The 21,943-nt window shown below is 40.6% G+C and overlaps 1 protein-coding gene across 16 annotated transcripts in view; it reads right to left on the bottom strand.

Annotated features, from left to right (window-relative positions):
* The window catches only part of PTPRD (protein tyrosine phosphatase receptor type D), a 2,140,456-nt gene that overhangs the window by 1,193,045 nt on the left and 925,468 nt on the right, over positions 1-21,943 (bottom strand). The gene's annotated exons all lie outside the window — the stretch shown is intronic.

A 21,943-nucleotide genomic window follows, 5' to 3' on the forward strand; every position in this document is an offset into this window, starting at 1 on the left:
GTAATTCAGTTGTCACTCCTTCATGGTAGTGTTCTTTCTTAATGATTATATCGGCTAATGTGGAGAGCAAAGCATTCGACTCAGCCACAAAGTTGGAAATTTGTATTAGGGATTGAGTCACCACTTGGGGCCAGTCTTCATTAGCCACAGAGCCTAGTTGGTTATTCAAATCAAGGTCTTTTGTCTTTTCATAAAGATGCCTAAATTCTGAGGAGCTAGACTTGAATTCTTCACAGATTGATGAGGATTCAAGAGGGGGCATTGAGCTGCAAACACTTAAAGCTGAGGTATTAGTTTGCTTCCCTTGAGCTGTTACTTCAAAAAGGGAGTTTCCCTCTGCAGCTGCTGTTAATTCCTGAGCCAAATTATGTCCAAATGGCTCCTCAATGTTTTGAATCCACGACAAAAAGTTATCCAGTGACCAATCATTATTACAGTTCTTACCAGGCATCGTGGATTTGATCTCCTTCCCCAACCAAACTTCCTCCACTGTCCCCTTTGGGCCATAAAAGTGCGTCATCTTGGTTTGTATTCCTTTAACTTGGAGGGAATTTATATTGGTGCATAGTTCTATCCCAAGTTCTTTACATTTCTTTCTGGTTAAAACCATCCTTTTAACTTGATATTTAGACTTCAGCTACAATAGACCAACAGATCAGCACCTCCCAGGGATGACGCAGCCAAAACAGAGATCAGCTTCAAAGGGTAAGAGCCGCAGTATATTTATGTTTGTATCCACAAGGTTTAAAGGGAGGCAAAGAAGATTAAGATAACTCTCAGCACAGTTTGTTAGTTAATTATCATTCGTCAAGTCATTAGAACCATTTGTTACAGAGCAGGACTTTACCTCCAAGACGTTCCAGGTTAGCAGATATATCTTCCTCAATAAATAGAGAGCTTGCTTTTAGGACTTAGCTTTTCTGGCATTCATGAAATTTAAGATTTGAAGTTTAGGAAGGATTCCCGTTTATCAGTCTGGGATTTAGTACACAATGAGGTTGTTATTAATAGTTTTCTTCCGAGCACCACTCCGACTTCAGTAAACACGTCTTTGTTAGTCAGCGGCCATCTTCCTTTTTTCCAATTTTTAAAAGCAGTAGTCTTTCATGAGAATGTATCATGCATATTGTGCAACAACTCCCAGACTAGAGATGTTCAACTTTGGTATTTTCAGGGTTCAGACAGTGACATTTTGCTCAACTGCACAGCCTTTGTCATGGGTGGCCAGGCTTTATAATAATATTGTCAAGTAATTATCAGCCTAATTGTTGTAAACCGCCCAGAGAGCTTTGGCTATGGGGGTGTATATAAATAAAAAAATAAATAGAAGTCACAAAGAAAGGTGTAACATTAAAGTATGAAGTACCTCTATCTTCCGTACCTTATCATAACAATTCCTTAACAGCAGTTCCCAAATCAAGATATACCATATAACATATAGCTTTTTGGCAAGGTGCAAATGTATTTTACAGATCCCATGAAGGTACTATACAGATTGTAATGGAAAGATAATATTTAGAAGCTTTTGGGACAACTGATCTTCCTTGCAATGCTTGCAGAGACCCACTTTGCTCTTGGGTTGGCTTAACAGTGCCAGTGATGTTGATAGTGTCAGATGTGGACCATGGACAGTGGAGACCTAGATTCAAATCCTTGATTGGTCATGAAGCTCACTGGATGACTTTGGATTCATGTCTCCCAGTCTATGGTACCTCATAAGGTTCCTTGAATATGATGTAAATCTACAGGCAGGGGCTGACTTTCTGTGTCTTATGTAAGTCACCCTGGGAGCCTTTTCTGCTGAACAGTGTGGTATGCATGTATAAATAAATAAACAATAGAATAGAATGTGAACACCTCATATAAAGTTTGCCAGTATTATTTCAAAAAAGCTTTTATACAGATTATTAGCTTGCTGATTGAGGTGCAAGTACTTCACATAATTGCATAAATGTACACAGACTTATCCCTGGTTAAAGCTGTATTAATTGTTTAAAATAAAGATTTTGGATAGAACTTGTATGCCTTTGGAGATCTGCTATAGGATTTCCCCTCTCCCCCAACATTTCAGGAAAGCTGACAGGAAGTCTATAAGTATTGTTTCATTAATTAATCTCTCTGATGAATATTACAAAATGCACTTCATAGCAAAAAAAAGTGCATTATTTTACTGATGGAGCAACTGCTGTTCATTTGAACAGGTGAGCTGGGCAAACAGTATCTAAAATATCTACAAGTCTACACTCAAATAGGTACCACTGAAAATGAACTATGAGAACTATTGTTTGGAAATCACTATGAAAACATTTTTTTAAACTAAAACTTAATTTAGACAATATAAGTATTCCATATACAAAGGTCAACTGAAAGTGCCTGGAAAAATACATATTAACCTATAAGATGTTACTGCCAAATGTGTAAATACCAAATTGGTTGTTATGTATCTATTTCTTCAATTTGTTACCCACCATTCACCGGTGAGGATTCCAAGACAGTCCACAAAAATAAAGTTTAAACAATTAACGCAAGAAAAAACATTCAAACTCTTAGTCAATACTTTAAACAATAACATAGCCATCACTTTAATTCAACCTTAATATAATCAAAGCCATCACCAATACATCTGACCTAGTTTAGGCAAGCCTATCCAGACATGTATAAATTACTAGGGCTTAGATAGGATCACCACCCATGTCAACTGGAAATTAATACAGCTTCTGGAAAAGCACATTCTAGTTGGTCCATAGATTCTAGCCTCTGCAGCAGGATCCAGCTACTGTAAGGTGAATCTCACCAGGAAATGTAAATCTCACATACAGAAATACTATCTGAAATGTCTGTGTATTTCACTTTCAAGGTTGAGAACTATTCTCTTATGAGATCTAGTCACTGGCTATCTGTCTCACCAGTTGATTGTAGCCGCTTTCACACTGCACTTTATTCTGTTATTCTGACAATTTCTTACCCAGTAATTTGTGCATTGCATTTGATCTTACACAGGATGTACAAGCTAGTTCTGAAATTCTAGTGGAATATAGTGCAAGTTTAGCACAAATTTTCATGACTAATGATACCAGAAATAATCCATTTGCAAGCTTGGGAACCTGGAAAATCACAGGAGTTTTTTGCTAGCTGCAGCCACTCATGTGACAGGTTCCCATCCTTTAGGTGCCCTTTTCTTTTTTGCCTGACAAAATCTGTACTAGTGTTCTGGTGTAGGCACGGGTAGCAGCAGCATTTCCTGCACACTCCCGTGTCTGTAGAACTAAAAGAGAAAAAGTCAGATGCTAAAGGGAGAGGGGTTGCATAGCGATGGGATGAAGTCTTAGATCTCCTACACAGTGGGAAACCACAGTGTGCATGTGTATAACGGGTCAGGGACTAAAACAAATTGTTCATTGAAGCCGTGTAAAAGACATTTGCATAAAATGCTGGTATATCAGTTGAACAAGCTACTGTTCCTTAAAGCAACAGGTACTACAGTGTAAAAGGAATTTTAGAAATCAAGAAAGAAGTGCTACAATTTTAAACCACTAAACAAATGCAATAAGTCTGAAAGCAGCCCGTGAATGAATAAGCTTCAGTCATGCTGGCACTTATATTGATTAACTTAAACATGGAGGAGATCATTCATAGCTTGTTTTCCCCACTGTTTGATGATGATTCTTTAATGTTATTACTAGGACAGAATGAGACAAATGGCTGATACCTAAATTCTCGCCATAGAATCATAGAATAGTAGAGTTGGAAGGGGTCTATAAGGCCATCAAGTCCAATCCCCTGCTCAATGCAGGAATCCAAATCAAAGCATTCCTGACAGATGGCTGTCCAGCTGCCTCCTGAATGCCTCCAGTGTCGGAGAGCACACTACCTCTCTAGGTAATTGGTTCCATTGTAGTATGGCTGTAACAGTTAGGAAGTTTTTCCTGATGTCCAGTTGAAATCTGGCTTCCTGCAACTTGAGCCCATTATTCCGTGTCCTGCACTCTGGGACGATAGAGAAGAGATCCCAGCCCTCCTCTGTGTGACAACCTTTCATGTACTTGAAGAGTGCTATCATATCTCCCCTCAGTCTTCTCTTCTCCAGGCTAAAAATGCCCAGTTCTTTCAGTCTTTCCTCATAGGGCTTTGTTTCCAGTCCCTTGATCATCCTTGTTGCCCTCCTCTGAACCCGTTCCAGTTTGTCTGCATCCTTCTTGAAGTGCAGAGACCAGAACTGGACACAGTACTCAAGATGAGGCCTAACCAGTGCTGAATAGAGGGGAACTAATACTTCACAGGATTTGGAAACTATACTTCTGTTAATGCAGCCTAATATAGCATTTGCCTTTTTTGCAGCCACATCACACTGTTGGCTCATATTCAGCTTGTGATCAACAACAATTCCAAGATCCTTCTCACATGTCGTATTGCTGAGCCAAGTATCCCCCATCTTATAACTGTGCATTTGGTTTCTTTTTCCTAAGTGTAGAACTTTGCATTTATCCCTGTTGAATTGCATTCTGTTGTTTTCAGCCCAATGTTCCAATCTATCAAGGTCCCTTTGAATTTTGTTTCTATCTTCCACGGTATTAGCTGTGCCCCCCAATTTTGTATCATCTGCAAATCTGATAAGCATGCTCTGTACCTCCTCATCCAAGTCGTTAAGAAAAATGTTGAAGAGCGCTGGGCCCAGGACCAAGCCCTGTGGTAACCCACTCATTACTTCCTCCCAGTTTGAGAAGGAACTATTGATAAGCACTCTTTGAGTACAATTCTGGAGCCAACTGTGGATCCACCTGGTAGTTGTTCCATCCAGCCCACATTTAGCTAGCTTGCTAATGAGAATATCATGGGGCACTTTGTCAGACGTTTTCCGAAGTCGAGATATATTATGTCCACAGCATTCCCTCATACAGAGCCAAAGTAGGAATTTCTTCTGTCTTTTCTTTGTCATCTCTCATCATTTTGCCATCCTCATGGAGTAGCGAGTAACTGTACCACCATTTCTTTTCTCTGTCTTGTACTATGGATGTACCTTAAGAAAGCTTTTTTGTCAATTTTGGTATCTCTCACTAACCTCAGCTCATTCTCACCTTTAGCCTTCCTGACAGTATCCCTGCAATTTTGTGCTACCTGTTTGTACTCTTCCTTTGTGGCCTGGCCTTCCTTCCACTTCCTGTATGTATCCTTTTTTATTTTCAGGTCATCTCTAAGCTTTCTGTGAAGCCACATTGGCCTCTTCTGCTGTCTTCCCCTTTATGAAATTGTTTGCCCTTATGCCTTTATAATTTCCTCTTTTAGAAACTCCCACCCATCTTGGACTCCTTTTCTCATAATGGCCGCTTGCCACGGAAACTTATTTACCATTATTAAAATCAGCTTTGCTGAAGTCCAGTGTAAGTGTATGGCTACTCTCAGCTTTTGCTTTCTTTAAGATCAAGAACTCAAGTATGGTGTGGTCACTTTCCCCCAGAGTTCCCATAAGTGCCACTTCATCCACCAAGTCATCTCTGTTGGTTAGAATCAAGTCAAGGATAGCTGGTCCTCTAGTTACTTCCTCCACTTTCTGTAGGAGAAAGTTATCTCCCTCACAGGTCAGGAATTTCTTGGAGGGGCTGTGTTTGTCTCCCAACAGATATTGGGGTAATTGAAGTCCCCTATTACTACTACATCATGCCTCTTCAAAACACTGGCAATTTTCTTTGCAAAAGTTTAATCCTTGTCTTCTCCTTGATTAGGTGGTCAGTAGTAAACTCCAACTACCATGTTCCTTTTATTCCTTGCACTGTTTATTTTAATCCAGATACTCTTGGTGAAGCTACCAAGCTCATCCTTCTGTATTTCTGTACAGGGATATAAATATATATTTCATATAAAGTGTGACTCCCTTCCTATTCCTTCTGTTCTTTTTGAACAAGTTATATCTTTCAGTCGCTGTATTCCAGTCATGGGAGTCAACTCACCAAGCTTCAGTTATAATATGTGTATGTGCATGCATTTGAGCGTATATGTCTGCACATGCATGGATGTGAGATCTTAATTCAGTCAATAACAAGGTGGAAAATGGTTAACCCTTTCTTCTTACATGCTGTTAATTAAAACAATAATGGATCTCCTGTAAGAACATAAGAAGAGCCTGCTGGATCAGGCCAGTGGCCCATCTAGTCCAGCATCCTGTTCTCACAGTGGCCAACCAGGTGCCTGGGGGAAGCCCGCAAGCAGGACCCGAGTGCAAGAACACTCTCCCCTCCTGAGGCTTCCCGCAACTGGTTTTCAGAAGCATGCTGCCTCTGACTAGGGTGGCACAGCACAGCCATCATGGCTAGTAGCCATTGATAGCCCTGTCCTCCATGAATTTGTCTAATCTTCTTTTAAAGCTGTCCAAGCTGGTGGCCATTACTGCATCTTGTGGGAGCAAATTCCATAGTTGAACTATGCGCTGAGTAAAGAAGTACTTCCTTTTGTCTGTCCTGAATCTTCCAACATTCAGCTTCTTTGAATGTCCACGAGTTCTAGTATTATGAGAGAGGGAGAAGAACTTTTCTCTATCCACTTTCTCAATGCCATGCATAATTTTATACACTTCTATCATGTCTCCTCTGACCCGCCTTTTCTCTAAACTAAAAAGCCCCAAATGCTGCAACCTTTCCTCGTAAGGGAGTCGCTCCATCCCCTTGATCATTCTGGTTGCCCTCCTCTGAACCTTTTCCAACTCTATAATATCCTTTTCAAGATGAGGCGACCAGAACTGTACACAGTATTCCAAATGCGGCCGCACCATAGATTTATACAACGGCATTATGATATCGGCTGTTTTGTTTTCAATACCTTTCCTAACTATCGCTAGCATGGAATTTGCCTTTTTCACAGCTGCCGCACACTGGGTCGACATTTTCATCGTGCTGTCCACTACAACCCCGAGGTCTCTCTCCTGGTCGGTCACCGCCAGTTCAGACCCCATGAGCGTATATGTGAAATTAAGATTTTTTGCTCCAATATGCATAATTTTACACTTGTTTATATTGAATTGCATTTGCCATTTTTCCGCCCATTCACTCAGTTTGGAGAGATCTTTTTGGAGCTCTTCACAATCCCTTTTTGTTTTAACAACCCTGAACAATTTAGTGTCGTCAGCAAACTTGGCCACTTCCCTGCTCACTCCTAATTCTAGGTCATTAATGAACAAGTTGAAAAGTACAGGTCCCAATACCGATCCTTGAGGGACTCCACTTTCTACAGCCCTCCATTGGGAGAACTGTCCGTTTATTCCTACTCTCTGCTTTCTGCTTCTTAACCAATTTCTTATCCACAAGAGGACCTCTCCTCTTATTCCATGACCGCTAAGCTTCCTCAGAAGTCTTTGGTGAGGTACCTTGTCAAACGCTTTTTGAAAGTCTAAGTACACTATGTCCACTGGATCACCTCTATCTATATGCTTATTGACACTCTCAAAGAATTCTAATAGGTTACTGAGACAGGACTTTCCCTTGCAGAAGCCATGCTGGCTCTGCTTCAGCAAGGCTTGTTCTTCTATGTGCTTAGTCAATCTAGCTTTAATAATACTTTCTGTCAGTTTTCCAGGGACAGAAGTTAAGCTAATTGGCCTGTAATTTCCGGGATCCCCTCTGGATCCCTTTTTGAATATTGGCGTTACATTTGCCACTTTCCAGTCCTCAGGCACGGAGGAGGACCCGAGGGACAAGTTACATATTTTAGTTAGCAGATCAGCAATTTCACATTTGAGTTCTTTGAGAACTCTCGGGTGGATGCCATCCGGGCCCAGTGATTTGTCAGTTTTTATATTGTCCATTAAGCCTAGAACTTCCTCTCTCGTTACCACTATTTGTCTCAGTTCCTCAGAATCCCTTCCTGCAAATGTTAGTTCAGGTTCAGGGATCTGCCCTATATCTTCCACTGTGAAGAAGACAGATGCAAAGAATTCATTTAGCTTCTCTGCAATCTCCTTATCGTTCTTTAGGACACCTTTGACTCCCTTATCATCCAAGGGTCCAATCGCCTCCCTAGATGGTCTCCTGCTTTGAATGTATTTATAGAATTTTTTGTTGTTGGTTTTTATGTTCTTAGCAATGTGCTCCTCAAATTCTTTTTTAGCATCCCTTATTGTCTTCTTGCATTTCTTTTGCCAGAGTTTGTGTTCTTTTTCATTTTCTTCATTCGGACAAGATTTCCATTTTTTGAAGGAAGACTTTTTGCCTCTAAGAGCTTCCTTGACTTTGCTCGTTAACCATGCTGGCATCTTCTTGGCCCTGGCAGTACCTTTTCTGATCTGCGGTATGCACTCCAGTTGAGCTTCTAATATAGTGTTTTTAAACAACTTCCAAGCATTTTCGAGTGATGTGACCCTCTGGACTTTGTTTTTCAGCTTTCTTTTTACCAATCCCCTCATTTTTGTGAAGTTTCCTCTTTTGAAGTCAAATGTGACCGTGTTGGATTTTCTTGGCAATTGGCCATTTACATGTATGTTTAATTTAATAGCACTGTGGTCACTGCTCCCTCAATAAATCAGTATGTAGTTTACCTTATGTTTGGTGAGGGTAATCTTTACATAGTTTGTAAGGATCTCCCATATTGTTAAATATTACTCCATTTTGATAGTATAGCACCCTACACACATTTCTGAAGTGACACCTGACAAGTAAACAAAAAGAAGCTAAGTTTAAAAATAGTGTGTTTAAGTGTTGTGCTTCTTCCTTTCATAGATAACTGAGAAACTCAGATCCTGTAACATTTCCCTCTAGTGCTATTTGATATTTATATAAGGAGAGAAAGAAAGGTTAACTGGAAAAATCTTAAAAGGGCACTATAATGAAGGGATTTAGTGAAATCCAGATAGGATAGGGATCTAGAGTATAGCAATACTTTTTATTCATATTGCACCTTTCCAAAGGCACTCCACAAACACTAATAAAATATCTGCAATAATTCTCTCTGAGCATTACTGCAATGTGAAAAATATGAGAGGGCCTCATTGGGCAAATCAGAGAAATCCTGGGACTACACTGGTTTATTAGATACAGCCTGTGTCAGAGCTTGTACTAAAACTAAGCTCACAAATGAATAGCTCTTCGGGCCAAATGAGACATGGTGTTCGCTATGAGGTTATCTTGCATGCCAGGGCCATCCAGATGACAAATATAATATCTAGTTGGTTCTTTTGTTCAGGCATGTAGCACTCTTGAAGACATCTAAGCTATAGTGTCAAGGCCCCCGATTTAGAGAAATAGAGTCATGTTTCAGTTCTACAGATCCATGTAACAAATGACTGCAGGTCCACACCATACATTTAATGCACATCCGACACACATTTAAAGCATGTGACTTCCCCCAAACAATCATGGGAAGTTTAGTTTGTTAAGCGTGCTGGGAATATCTAGGTTTTTGATGGGGAAATCACATTTCCCAGGATTCCAGATGTTTTCTTGGGTACACTTCCTTTACTTAGGGCTGTGGAGACTTACAGAAACTTGTTGAGTGGATTCAGTAGAATTAACTGAAGCCAGCAGGAAATGCAGCCTTGCAGTCTAAAATTTGAAAATTTAGGCTAAATACCAAGTAGTTTAATAATAATTTTCAAAAACACCCTGGAGTGTTTTTTGAGTTACTGGATAGGAGAAATCCAAACTCCCTTTAAGAAAGTATCAAACCATTTTCCCCTGCAAAGGTAAAAAAAAAAGTCTCTTATGCTTGTTATGATATATGTTAATGTTAATAGTATAGAAAATGGAAGAGAAATTGAATGTACTTTGCAGCCAGTTGGGATTTTATATTTGCACTTACATTTAAAAGACCACTTTAGGCTGCACATTTGAAAACATCCTCAATGTATTTTATTTTTTTATTATATTTTTCTCCCATCTTTCTTCCAAGAAGCCCAGAGTGGTGTACATGGCTTCCTCCATTTTATCCTTATAATATCCTTGTGATGTAGATTAGGTTAGAAATTGCAGCTCCATAAGATCACCCAGCAAGATTTATGGCCACATGTGGAGTTATTCTCCCCAGGGCATTAATGAGTTTTTAACTTTATGGATTTTATTTATTTGTTATTTAGAAAGATTTGCAGACCACTTAATCACAAAACTCTCTAAGCAGTATACATTAACTTTTAAATGTTGAATAGCCCATTGGCTCTAACAATAGGCATGGAACATTTTGTCCACCTACAGAACCTGGAAAAATGGAAATGGGCTGCCTTCAAATCGATCCCGACTTATGACTAGGGATTTCATGGTAAGCGGTATTCAGAGGGGGGTTACCATTGCCTCCCTCTGAGACTAGTCCTCCCCAGCTGGCTAGGGCCTGCTCGGCTTGCCACAGCTGCACAAGCCAGCCCCTTCCTTGTCTGCAACTGCCAGCTGAGGGGCAACTGGCTCCTTGCAGCTTGCCCACGGCTGCACAGGAGGCAGGGCACGTAACCCCTGAGCCACTCGCTGTGGGGGTGATCTTTAGCTGGCCCTTGACACCCAGGAGACACGAGCAGGGATTTCAACTCACAGACTCAGGAGCCCAGCCAGGCTCTCCTCCCCACTGTGCTATACCCTATAGAACTTATGGCACCTTTATCAATGACAATCAGCAAACCATAACTTTTGAAATGTGTGAGGGTTTTTCATACAATTTTATGGTTTGTTATGACTGGGAACAAGAGTGTTATCTGTGCCCTCACCCCCACCCCAATCACCCATCATGAGTATGCAGTAGAGGGTCTGCTTCTACTTGTGCAATTTAGACCCTGATTTTACAGGGTTCTTGCATATGGAGTTAATACACAATCCGAATGGCTGACTAGGGCTTGGGATGGATGGACCTATTAAAGTCTATTTCATCCCATGTCAGCACTGAGATCTACTGTGTTTTTTCTGTACAATTTTCCCTCAGAGTGACAGAATGTCACCAAGTCCCATTGCTCCCAGGGAGACTTGCTGTATTTGTATGCAAGTATGTGGTGGCAAGGAACCTTGCATGCTAGATCTTCCAGGCTGTGGGTAGCTAGATTACCCATTTTTAAAACGTTTAAAGACAGAAAAATATTTTATAGGTATGGAGACTGAGGAACAAAGTATCTAACAATACAATATGCAGAAAGGGTCCGTATATATCAAACACAATCAGCAATAAGGCCCACAAACATGAAAAAAATACTTGTAATGTATTGCAAAGAACAAACATAAAAATAGGGCAATGAACAATAATATAAATTTCTTCTCTTGTCCTGGGAAGAAAGGGTGGATGACCAATTTTTTTGTCAAAAAAATTCAGTTTGCATCTTGGAGAACAGCCTTCCAACAAAAAGAAAACTGCTAAGCTGAAAAGATTTCTTATCAGCCACTGATACACAAGATGAATCATTTGGACACATTCCCCAAAGAAGACTGTCTAGAAAACCTTTCTTAGGACTTAGGACTAATTGGGACATATTTGAAAAAGACTTGATGGTTGAAACGGATCTATAACCAGTTTTTCCATAGCAGTGTCCTAGATGTATTATTGATCATTGTCCAATTTTTGTATATTTGTCCTTTAAAATGCATTATATTTTCAAATTTGTGGGTCTTATTTGCTGATTATGTTTGTAAAGGAATCTGCCATATTGTGGATTTTGAAGCACACTCATGATCCATTCTAGATCATGATCCTCTGGATGAAGTCAGGTGTGCCCACTTAGGAAGCTGAGTTACTAGGGATACTACTTCACCATGATTTAAAAGCAGGTGCTACCTACTGGCATATACAAAGATGCCACAAGTATCATGTACATCAAAAATGTGCAAATCATGCTGCTTTAACTGAGGCAGTGCCAAGTAGTAATGCAAATTGCTTAAGGGCACTCTATAGAATCATAGAATAGTAGAGTTGGAAGGGGTCTATAAGGCCATCAAGTCCAACCCCCTGCTCAATGCAGGAATCCAAATCAAAGCATTTCCGACAGATGGCTGTTCAGATGCCTCTTGAATGCCTCCAGTGTCGGAGAGCCCACTACCTCTCTAAGTAATTGGTTCCATTTTTGTATGGCTCTAACAGGAAGTTTTTCCTGATGTCCAGTTGAAATCTGGCTTCCTGCAACTTGAGCCCATTATTCCGTGTGCTGCACTCTGGGATGATTGAGAAGAGATCCCAGCCCTCCTCTGTGTGACAACCTTCATGTACTTGAAGAGTGCTATCATATCTCCTCTCAGTCTTCTCTTCTCCAGGCTAAACATGCCCAGTTCTTTCAGTCTCTCCTCATAATGCTTGGTTTCTAGTTCCCTGATCATCCTTGTTGCCCTCCTCTGAACCCGTTCCAGTTTGTCTGCATCCTTCTTGAAGTGCAGAGACCAGAACTGGACACAGTACTCAAGATGAGGCCTAACCAGTGCTGAATAGAGGGGAACTAATACTTCACAGGATTTGGAAACTATACTTCTGTTAATGCAGCCTAATATAGCATTTGCCTTTTTTGCAGCCACATCACACTGTTGGCTCATATTCAGCTTGTGATCAACGACAATTCCAAGATTCTTCTCACATGTCGTATGGCTGAGCCAAGTATCCCCCATCTTAACCAAACTGTGCATTTGGTTTCTTTTTTCTAAGTGTAGAACTTTGCCTTTATCCCTGTTGAATTTCATTCTGTTGTTTTCAGCGCAATGCTCCAGCCTATCAAGGTCCCTTTGAATTTTGTTTCTATCTTCCATGGCATTAGCTATGCCCCCCAATTTTGTATCATCTGCAAATTTGATAAGCATGCTCTATACCTCCTCATCCAAGTCGTTAAGAAAAATGTTGAAGAGCACTGGGCCCAGGACCAAGCCTTGTGGTACCTCACTCATTACTTCCACCCAGTTTGAGAAGGAACTATTGGTAAGCACTCTTTGAGTACAATTCTGGAGCCAGCTGTGGATCTACCTGATAGGTGTTCCATCCAGCCCTATGATGCCTACCGAGTCTCCGCTAATTGAAACAAAACCTAAATTGTTCAGAAATGCTTTTTACAACAATGGCTCTTAACTAGCAAATGTTTAAAATGTGGTAAGGTTTTAATCGACTTTAAGCTGGACAGCCATCTGTCGGGAATGCTTTGATTTGGATTCCTGCATTGAGCAGTGGGTTGGACTCAATGGCCTTGTAGGCCCCTTTCAACTCTACTATTCTATGATTCCATGACTCTAGTATATGATTTCCAAGGATGTATACATGATGCCAACCTTTTTCATAAGGCTTTCGTTTTGCTGTTGATCTTGCTACATTCACTTGGAAGAGGATCATATGTGAAACTTTAATCAGGTCATATGGTTTAACAATAAGCAAACTGAGGGTAGATATTGCTCTTATTTCCTCATAGGGTTTAGATGACGCTTCCTACCACACCTGCAAAACGAGAGGGTTTTAGCATTCATGCAACAAATTGGATGGTGTTAACAACTGAATATATACTATGATAAGGGACAAAGGGCAAGCATTCTTGAAAGCATGATTAACTGCATAAATGCTTCATTACCACAGAAGTTGTGAGCACTACATGACCGCACAGAAAGCCAGTTGAGACAGCCCATTTTAATTTTTATTGATAATATGATCACAGGTGTGCTTTTTAATCATCTCACCACATTATGTCCTCCTCATCAACTGTCACTAGCAATTTTATGTGACAAGCACGCTGTCCTTGCAACATTAGAAGCACAACTGAAATTTGTTTAAAATTCCTGCTTACTGCTACAAGAAGTGATCTCAGCTATTGTGAAAGCACAACTGTGGAAGGATAATGAGATTTAAGTAAATTATATGTGATTTGCCTCAGTGGAGCAAAAGGTTGTTTTTTCTGCAGAAAGATGAGCGAACCGTTCAGCTAACTCAAACTTCTGAGGCATTTCCGCTGAGTTTCCATTTGATGTTGCCAAGAAACAATACTGGGTGCCTAACAGCATGTGGATAATCTCTGGTCCATTGAATAGTGAGCAGATTCAGGAATCTCAGTTTATAATCATAGGTGAGTGCTTGGTGTGATGTATGACTCTGGTATATTATTTTTGTCTTTTTGCTTCCACTTCATGTGTGCTGCCTGCCTCCCAAAAAATAAAAGAGAGAGACAACGAGTTCTTGTTGACTGAAGGAGATTGGGCATTATTTGGTGTGAATTTGGCAACAGCATAGCTTCTATGTTCTGCACTGTCCTTAACATAGTGGGAAGTATGCTTTCTCTTTTTGTCCAGCTAGAGATTCTTCAGGATGTCTCAAATAGAGGCTCTTACTAACTTACAGAGCAATCCTACATCGAGGAAGCTGGTATAACTTAAGATGGCTGAAGTTATGCCAGCTTCAAGTACACCAGATCTTAACTCCATTCAGGAGCCCTTGGGAGGGAAGAATGCTGGCTCACAGGCAGAGCTGAGTGGGAAGAAAATAAAAACAGCAAAAAAACAGAGCTATTGTGTGCTTTTACTTAGACCACCCTTTTCCCCAGCTTAACTTACACCAGGACTAGAGGTAAATTGATTGAGATGAATGGATGTAGGATATGATGTAAGTCCCCCTCGCCTTGATCCTGCCCCGTCACCCCCCCTGAATGCCCCTTTTTTTGAATGTAATGCCAGTTTGACTTACACCAGTCTTGGCTGAGCTGGCTGAGCCCCAGCTGACCTGGGAGGGGTGAGGTTTTACTGGCTGAGCCATGGCTGAACTGGGATGAGAGACTTACGCTGGCTCAGACAGAGATCTGGCATACCCTAAGTCCACTCGGCGTAAATACCTATAGGATTGTGTCCTTAGCATCTTTATATGTATGCTTGAAAACACATTTACAAATGTGATTATGTACAAAACCAACCAACACCTCTACATTCTTTATCTTACTCAGCAAATGGTGCTTCTTTAAACTCGCCCATACATTCCTTGGTCAGCAACTTCCCATCCATTCCTCTATCTTACTATGTGAGAAATTCAGGGTTCACAGTCAATATTATGTATTTATTTAAGTATTTATAAACATTATCTCTTCTGAAAAAAATGACATCTAAAGCAAGATACAACAACAAAAAACTATTAAGGAATTAATTTAGATTAGTTAATCCTTACTATAGCTACCCTAACATCATATAAACTGGAGATTCTGTTGACTTGAATTGCACTATTCTTTGGAATGCGCTGACTGCTTTGTAATTCATGCAACAAACTGATTAACAAGTTAGATAGGTGAAGTCATATTATATTATTATATATAAAGGAAATCTATTGAGAATTGTATGTGTCTTGCGTAAGACAAGCAAAACAGAATTGGGCAGAGAAGCTAGTTCCTGAGCCTGTCAGTCTAATTGGTACAGTCCAGTGTTGTTTCCTTACAAAACAAGTCCAACTCTCTTTTTCTCAAAATCCTGGGTGGTTTATCTGTGATGATGTGGTTTTATCCTCATTTCAAAAAAGGATTTGGGGAATCAATTTGGATTGTGTCAGGGAAAAAAGAATCTGACCTTCAAAGCCACCCTACTTTGAGATTAGGCCTTCCTGAAACACAACAAGGGGAAAGTGATGCATTAATTCTGTAGAAAGTCATATTCTGAGCCTTTAACAGCCCTGGAACACTACAGCTCATTTAGACAGAACTTTCATGTTGCAAAAAAGAAGCACCAGAAAGTGGGAAAATAGCAATAGAGAGAAACATAAGTTTCCAACACACACTGAAAGAAGACTTAAGACATAATATAGGAGGGAAAAGTTATATTTTTTTAAATATAACAAATGGAAGATCTACAATAAGAAGGCAGTAAGATAACTGCGGGCATTAAATCAATGTCTGTGAGGGAAGCATCCCTCCACATCATGGGCATGCAAGCAACTGTACTGTCAGCTCCCCCGCCAAGGACAGGGAGAAACTTGCTAAGTGAACCATGGCTACCTAAAACCGACATGTACACACCAGGCCCAGCTGTCCAGCATTTAGCAAGATGCACACACCAGGCCCCAAGGGCTCCCCCAAGTAATCCCCAAGACTCAGGCAGTGGGTGAGGACTCCAGAGTGCCCCACTAACCTACAAATGCCTCAGAGTGGCTGTCCAATAAGACCTTACTTTCTCTTTCCTGCCTGCACTGGATGCCAAACCGACCGAATCAAAATAACTATGCCTTACAGTGTGAAGAAGGCAAAAAAGAGAGTCCCAAGTGCCCGTTAAGGGTTCCCATCAGAAGTCCTACATAGCCCCTGAAGCAGCAACTAGCCAAAGCCCACATTGTAGAGGGAGGGAGGGAGGGCACTGCAGCTGCGAAAGGAGGGAGAAGAGGGTGTGGAGCAGCTCTAGATACTGGGCTAGCTCTTTCCCTCCCCTTGGGAACTCCTGCCCATGTGGTCTGCCAACCCCCTCCTCCTGGGAGAGATCAAGCTGAGTCTCTTCCAAGAGAGAGGGGGTATGGCAAATCCACTAAAGGTGGGGTCATCAATATTAGAGCCATCTGAGCAATTAAATTTGAAAGCCAAAACGTTCATGTTAACCAATTCAGTGAGAGCTCATGCACTTTAAATGTTATTCCACTGATAAATCACACACCTGTAAGCACTGTGCTTTTATATGTAGCCATCACACTCATCCCTGCTTCATCCAAAGTGCATTTAATATCATCCTTTGGCATACAGAGCTTTTAAGTGAACAAAAGATTTGGGGTATGCCAAAGCTGTGATTTTGCAGTTGTTTTCTGATTTACTGATGCCACATACTGCACCATTCAGATATTTGTTCATAGATCTTTGGAGAACATATATTGAGACAGGGAGAAAGGTTATGCACAGACCATGAGCTAAAATTCAGTCTATAGAGAACAATTAATGAATCAGGAATTTCACAGCGCTTTCTTACAGAAACATTTTTTTTGTAAAATTATGAATATTCCTTTCTAATTATTTTATGTGTGAGTCAAACTCATCACCTACACAAAACAAAACAGATGAGAGACAGAGGAAAGAGACAGACAGACAGACAGAGAGATTTCCAAAGCAACCACAACCAATTGTGTAGTGGTAAATGTTAAAGTGCAGGTACTCTTAATGACAATCCCCCATAACCATTCCCCCATAGCCACATCACTTCTAAGACAATACAACAAAACAAACTTTGGACCAATGACAACGGGCTTATCCAAACAGAGCGGGATAATTCACCGTTTCCATATCCGGTTTGTCAGCTGATAGTCCTCACTTTTCACCTTTTTGTTCGCTGTTTCCCAATGAAAAAAAATGTCCCAATGAAATTTCCGATTTCAAATAGCAAATAGCATTTTTGCCGGTATTGGAAGGAGCGGATTTAACCCACAAAAATGCGTGACACCGTGCGACGTCATTTGGACGACCAAAAAATAATAAGCACACATAGCGCGCGTGTCACACATTTTGCAGTCGTCTGGATGAGCCCAACATTACGGCTTCAATACCAAGCTGACTTTTTTCTCACCCCTCTTCCTTTCTTTAAGATCCAGCCTGATGAAGAGTTCCCATGAACTAGAAAGCCTGCTTTTTCACATTTTGGTTGGTCATAACAAAATGATTTTTGAATTTTTCAAAAATTAATGTGGAAGTTTTGCCATGCATGCTAATCTACCTCTTCCTTTGATTAACTTATTTGGTGGGGTTTTATCTTTGACATGCAGAGGACTGGCAAATAGCGGTCCAGGAGATGCCATCATCATCCCTGTTGTGAAATAAGTGATGGAGCTTCATCTCTGCCCATCCTTAACTACTGATGCCTGTCTACTACACCACTAATCCTAACACCTGATTTGTGTTGAAGGAGGGGGTTAGGATGAGGTGGAGGTATCCTTCTGCAAGGCTCTGCCAGCCTATGGTGGCTGGGGGAGGTTCTGCCATTGTGGATAGCACTGCTGCACCTGCTGAAAGTGTGTTGGAGCACACATGATTGCTGGTGATGCTCCAGCTGGCAGTAGTGACTGCAAGGCCATTGGATCCAAAGTCAGCCCATTTCCAGAGAGGGCCCCAGTCTGGTCCCCTCTGCTTCACCAGCATGGAGAGGGAACATTGAAAATGTCAGGAATAACCACTTCTCACCTTCTGCCCTGGTTGGCCTAAGCACATAGGACTTATATGTTATGTCATTTGACCTCACTGCTCCAAGCTGGGGCTTGGATTGCCGTTGGTTTACTGTGCAATGACTTTGAGGCTGTGCAGACATAATACATTTAAAGTATATTGAAAGCACTCCCTGCTCCCAAAGAATCCTGGGAACTGTAGTTTCTTGAAGTTGCTGGGAATTGGAGCTCTGTGAGAAGTAAACTACAGTTTCCAGGATGCTTGGTGTTAGGAGGAAGTGTGCCTGACATATACTTTAAATGTATGGTTTGTGTGCAGCCTGACAAAATTACAGTTTCCACTTCAGAAATAAGGAGTCTTATACTATTTTACTTTTCTGCAAACATATATCTCATCTTTCATTTTGCCTGAAAAGAAATCCCAATGTGTGAGCTCCTATTTGTGTAAGGGTTCTGCAGAACTGGGTGTCCAAATTACACAAAGTCTCTATATGTGTACATTTTTTTTGTCCTTCTGTAATATGTTTGATCATAAACATGGAAGTGAATCGCCTTCTTACCTCAAACTAGCCCTATGGTCTATGTTCTTATGCATCATCTCATTAAGATACAAGTAAGGCAAAGGTTACTGACAAGACTAGACATTAGGTCATCTCATACAATTTTCCTATTTGGAAAAAAAAAAGTATTTTGAAAAAAGAAGACTACTGAATACCAGCTGCTGGTGGCAACAGCAGGAAAGGGCTATTGCCTTCATACGACTGTGGGCTTACCAGAAATATCTTATTAGTCACTGAGTGAAGCAGGATAATGGATGAGGTGGGTTCTGATCGATCCAGCAGGGATCTTACTTCTTATGAGAGAAACCACTTTTGTACGGAGCAGGTTCCAAACACATATGTCAAAGAAAAAAATAGACACTTGTGTGGTTTTCACATGACAGTGAGTGCTCATGTCCATTTGGTCCCCCCCCCCATTGCAGGATTATCTCATGTAGGAAAAAGTCATATTTGAAGCTGTGAGAGTATGTAACAAACTTTGTGATGTGTAAGGAGTGGAAGCACTTGCTATTGATGGGACTTCATCCAGTCCTGGGCCTTGGCAATGGAAGCATTGCTGGCCCTGAAACAAAGGTTCTTTCATTAATATCATTTGATTATGACTACAGCCCTATTCACGCTTTAATTTTGTATAAGGCTTTTAGCCCTGCCCCAATACTGCATCTCCTCAAACAGCCGCATGTTGCCCACTGTTGTCCAAAGCGAAGGCTTAATCCACAAGCTCCTGCCTGGGTATTGGGGCTTTGCGTGATCAGGACACCCATTTATTCTGATTGTGTATAGCATGTGCATTGGGCTTTCACTTCACACAAGAGTGCACAATGCATTGTTGTTTGAGGAGGAGACACAACATCAGTGGGTGGGGCAAAAAGTGTACCTGCATGTGGTAATGCCCTACTTATGAGGAATGTGTGAACAGGGTTTTGGGTTTTGACTTGAAAAATATTATTCACGCCTTGATGACCTGAAGACTTTAATGCCATAAAAGCATATTAAATAGGGAGATCCCTTGAAAATTGTTTGGAGGCTGAACCTGGAATAGAACCCAGTGTCCCAACTTGTGATAAAGAAGGGAAGAGGTTACGATCCCCCACAATCATGCTGAAATGCCATCTATATCCTGGACTGTCTTCCCATAGCTTTCTGGTACATTAGTGTGCTAATTACAACTAATAAAGCACTTGGACATCATCTCCTTCCCTTATGCGTCATTGTGATCCACAGGACAGACTCTTAACTGGACCATCTGGGTATGAATTTGAGCAGCAAGAAGTTGGCAGAATGCAAATCTGGGTGACTAGATATAGCTATGAAACTCTTTCCTCTAGAAGGTTTTCCAAAGCTCAGCATCTGGAGCTAGTAAAGTGGTTGAGCACAAAACTGTGTGATCAGAGGAGCTGCCAGTTCAAATAGCCCAGCCATGAACGCACTTAGGGTATTTTCTATCTCAGTTCCTGATTTGTAATATAGGGATAATTATATATGGGGATGATGACATGGTTATTGTTTTAAAAAATGCAGAAATAATTTTTCAGTAGTTGGACAATGCAATGTATATTACTCCATATAATTACCAAGATCATTTTCTGGAAAGCATGTAAGATATTTTGTTTGTTTGTTTTGGTGAGTAGAACTGAGCAAATAAATAAGTGAATTATTCTCTCTTGTTTTATACAATTTTTAGTTTTTTAAATATTTAAAGTTATTAAAATAAGAAACTTTAGTGTGTGTGTGAAAACAACCAAACCTATCGCACCATCCACACTACTTGGAAGCCAGTAATGAACCTTGGTTCCCATGAATTGAACTCAGCAAATTTAAGGCCAAACTACACAATATATTAAATGTATGACTGCATTTAATGTCTTTGCTTTTGTTTTGTTTTGCTATGCTAATTAGCGGTAGCTGGAAGGAGGCAGTCAGGATCAGGACTATGGCATGTGAGGTCATGTTTAATACTTTCCCCCACACCTCTTGAAGAACTCCCCCTCCTCCCCCGAAGCCAATAGCTTTCTTCCCACAGAATGTCGTTCCTTTTAGGGACGGATTTGCCGCCGCCATTATTAAAGGGAGGACTCGTGAATGCTCGTGATATAAACATTTTCGAGCCACGTGAGATTGTTCACCCAATCAGGAAGGGTGTTGGAGCAGCATATAAAAGGCTGCTTCTTCTTCCCGCTCTTGCCTTTTTTGCCTCGCAGCATATGCGGTTGGTTCGTGCTTCCCGTTGCTCCGTTGGCGTATTGGCGTGACTGTGTCTACTTACTTTAAGTTACATCGCTTGGTTTTTCCCTGGTTGATCTTTGTGATCCTTTCATTTTGCTTTCACGATTCAAATTTCCCTCCCCGCTGATCACCTGTGCGGCGGGCGGCCGCCCGCGCACCTAGCGGCTTTTTTCCCGTTTGTCCCTCTTTTTTATTTGTAAAGCCTTTGTTTTCTTAGTTTCTTTGGTCTAATTTTGGGGTTGGAGCTGTTGGATTGGTCATTATTGGGGCAATTTAGAATTTAATTCTTCGTTCTTGCCTTAGTTTTCGCTATTGTCCTTGTTTAACCCCCCTTTTCCTTTCCGTTTTCTCTGTGTAATCACTGTTATATATTTTTGCTCGTTGATCTTTCAATTATTTGGAGACTTGTATATTTAAATTAATAGTTTAGCTTCTTATATTTGATTGTTTTGTGGGTATTACTATTTACCCTATAGTTTCTGTTTGTAATTATATTTAGTTGATTGAAATTCATCCCCCCCCTCCTTTTTCCACTTTCCCTCCCCCCCACCCTTTCCCATAGTTTATAGTATAGTATTAATTCTGTTATTTATTATCAAATAATAAATGGTATTTAACTTATATGTATAAATAATAATAATAAAAATATAATAAATAAATAAATAAATAAAAACTAAATAAATAAATTTAATTAGCATAAAATTAAAATAATTTTAATTTTTGATTTTTTATTATAATTGGCAATTATGTTAGTTGGTTAAATTGAAGAATTTTTGGACATATTTGGTGGTATATAAACTTTGTTAATTGTGTAATTGTTTATCCCGGTCTTTTGAGCATGCCTCCCAAGAAGGTGCAACAGAAGAAAGGGGTTCGTGTGCTGAAGCAGGCCACCAAGCGCCCTCCTTCAATGCAGCATCAATCTTCTGACGAAGAGGAGGATTTGGGGACCATACGTGCCTTGGTGGCTAGAGTTGAAGCGCTGGAAAGGGAACGCAGGCAGACTCAGGATGTCGATGCGGGTCCCAGTTCCGGACCTGTAGGTAAGAAATCTGCTAGGTTAGCTTCCAAAATGACTAAATCTCGTCTTCTCGCTGACTTGGTTTCTAGAGTTGGTGTGCTGGAAGATGCTACGCCTATGGAGGGGTCTT

This window comes from Rhineura floridana, chromosome 1, assembly GCF_030035675.1.
Source record: "Rhineura floridana isolate rRhiFlo1 chromosome 1, rRhiFlo1.hap2, whole genome shotgun sequence".
NCBI lineage: Eukaryota > Metazoa > Chordata > Lepidosauria > Squamata > Rhineuridae > Rhineura > Rhineura floridana.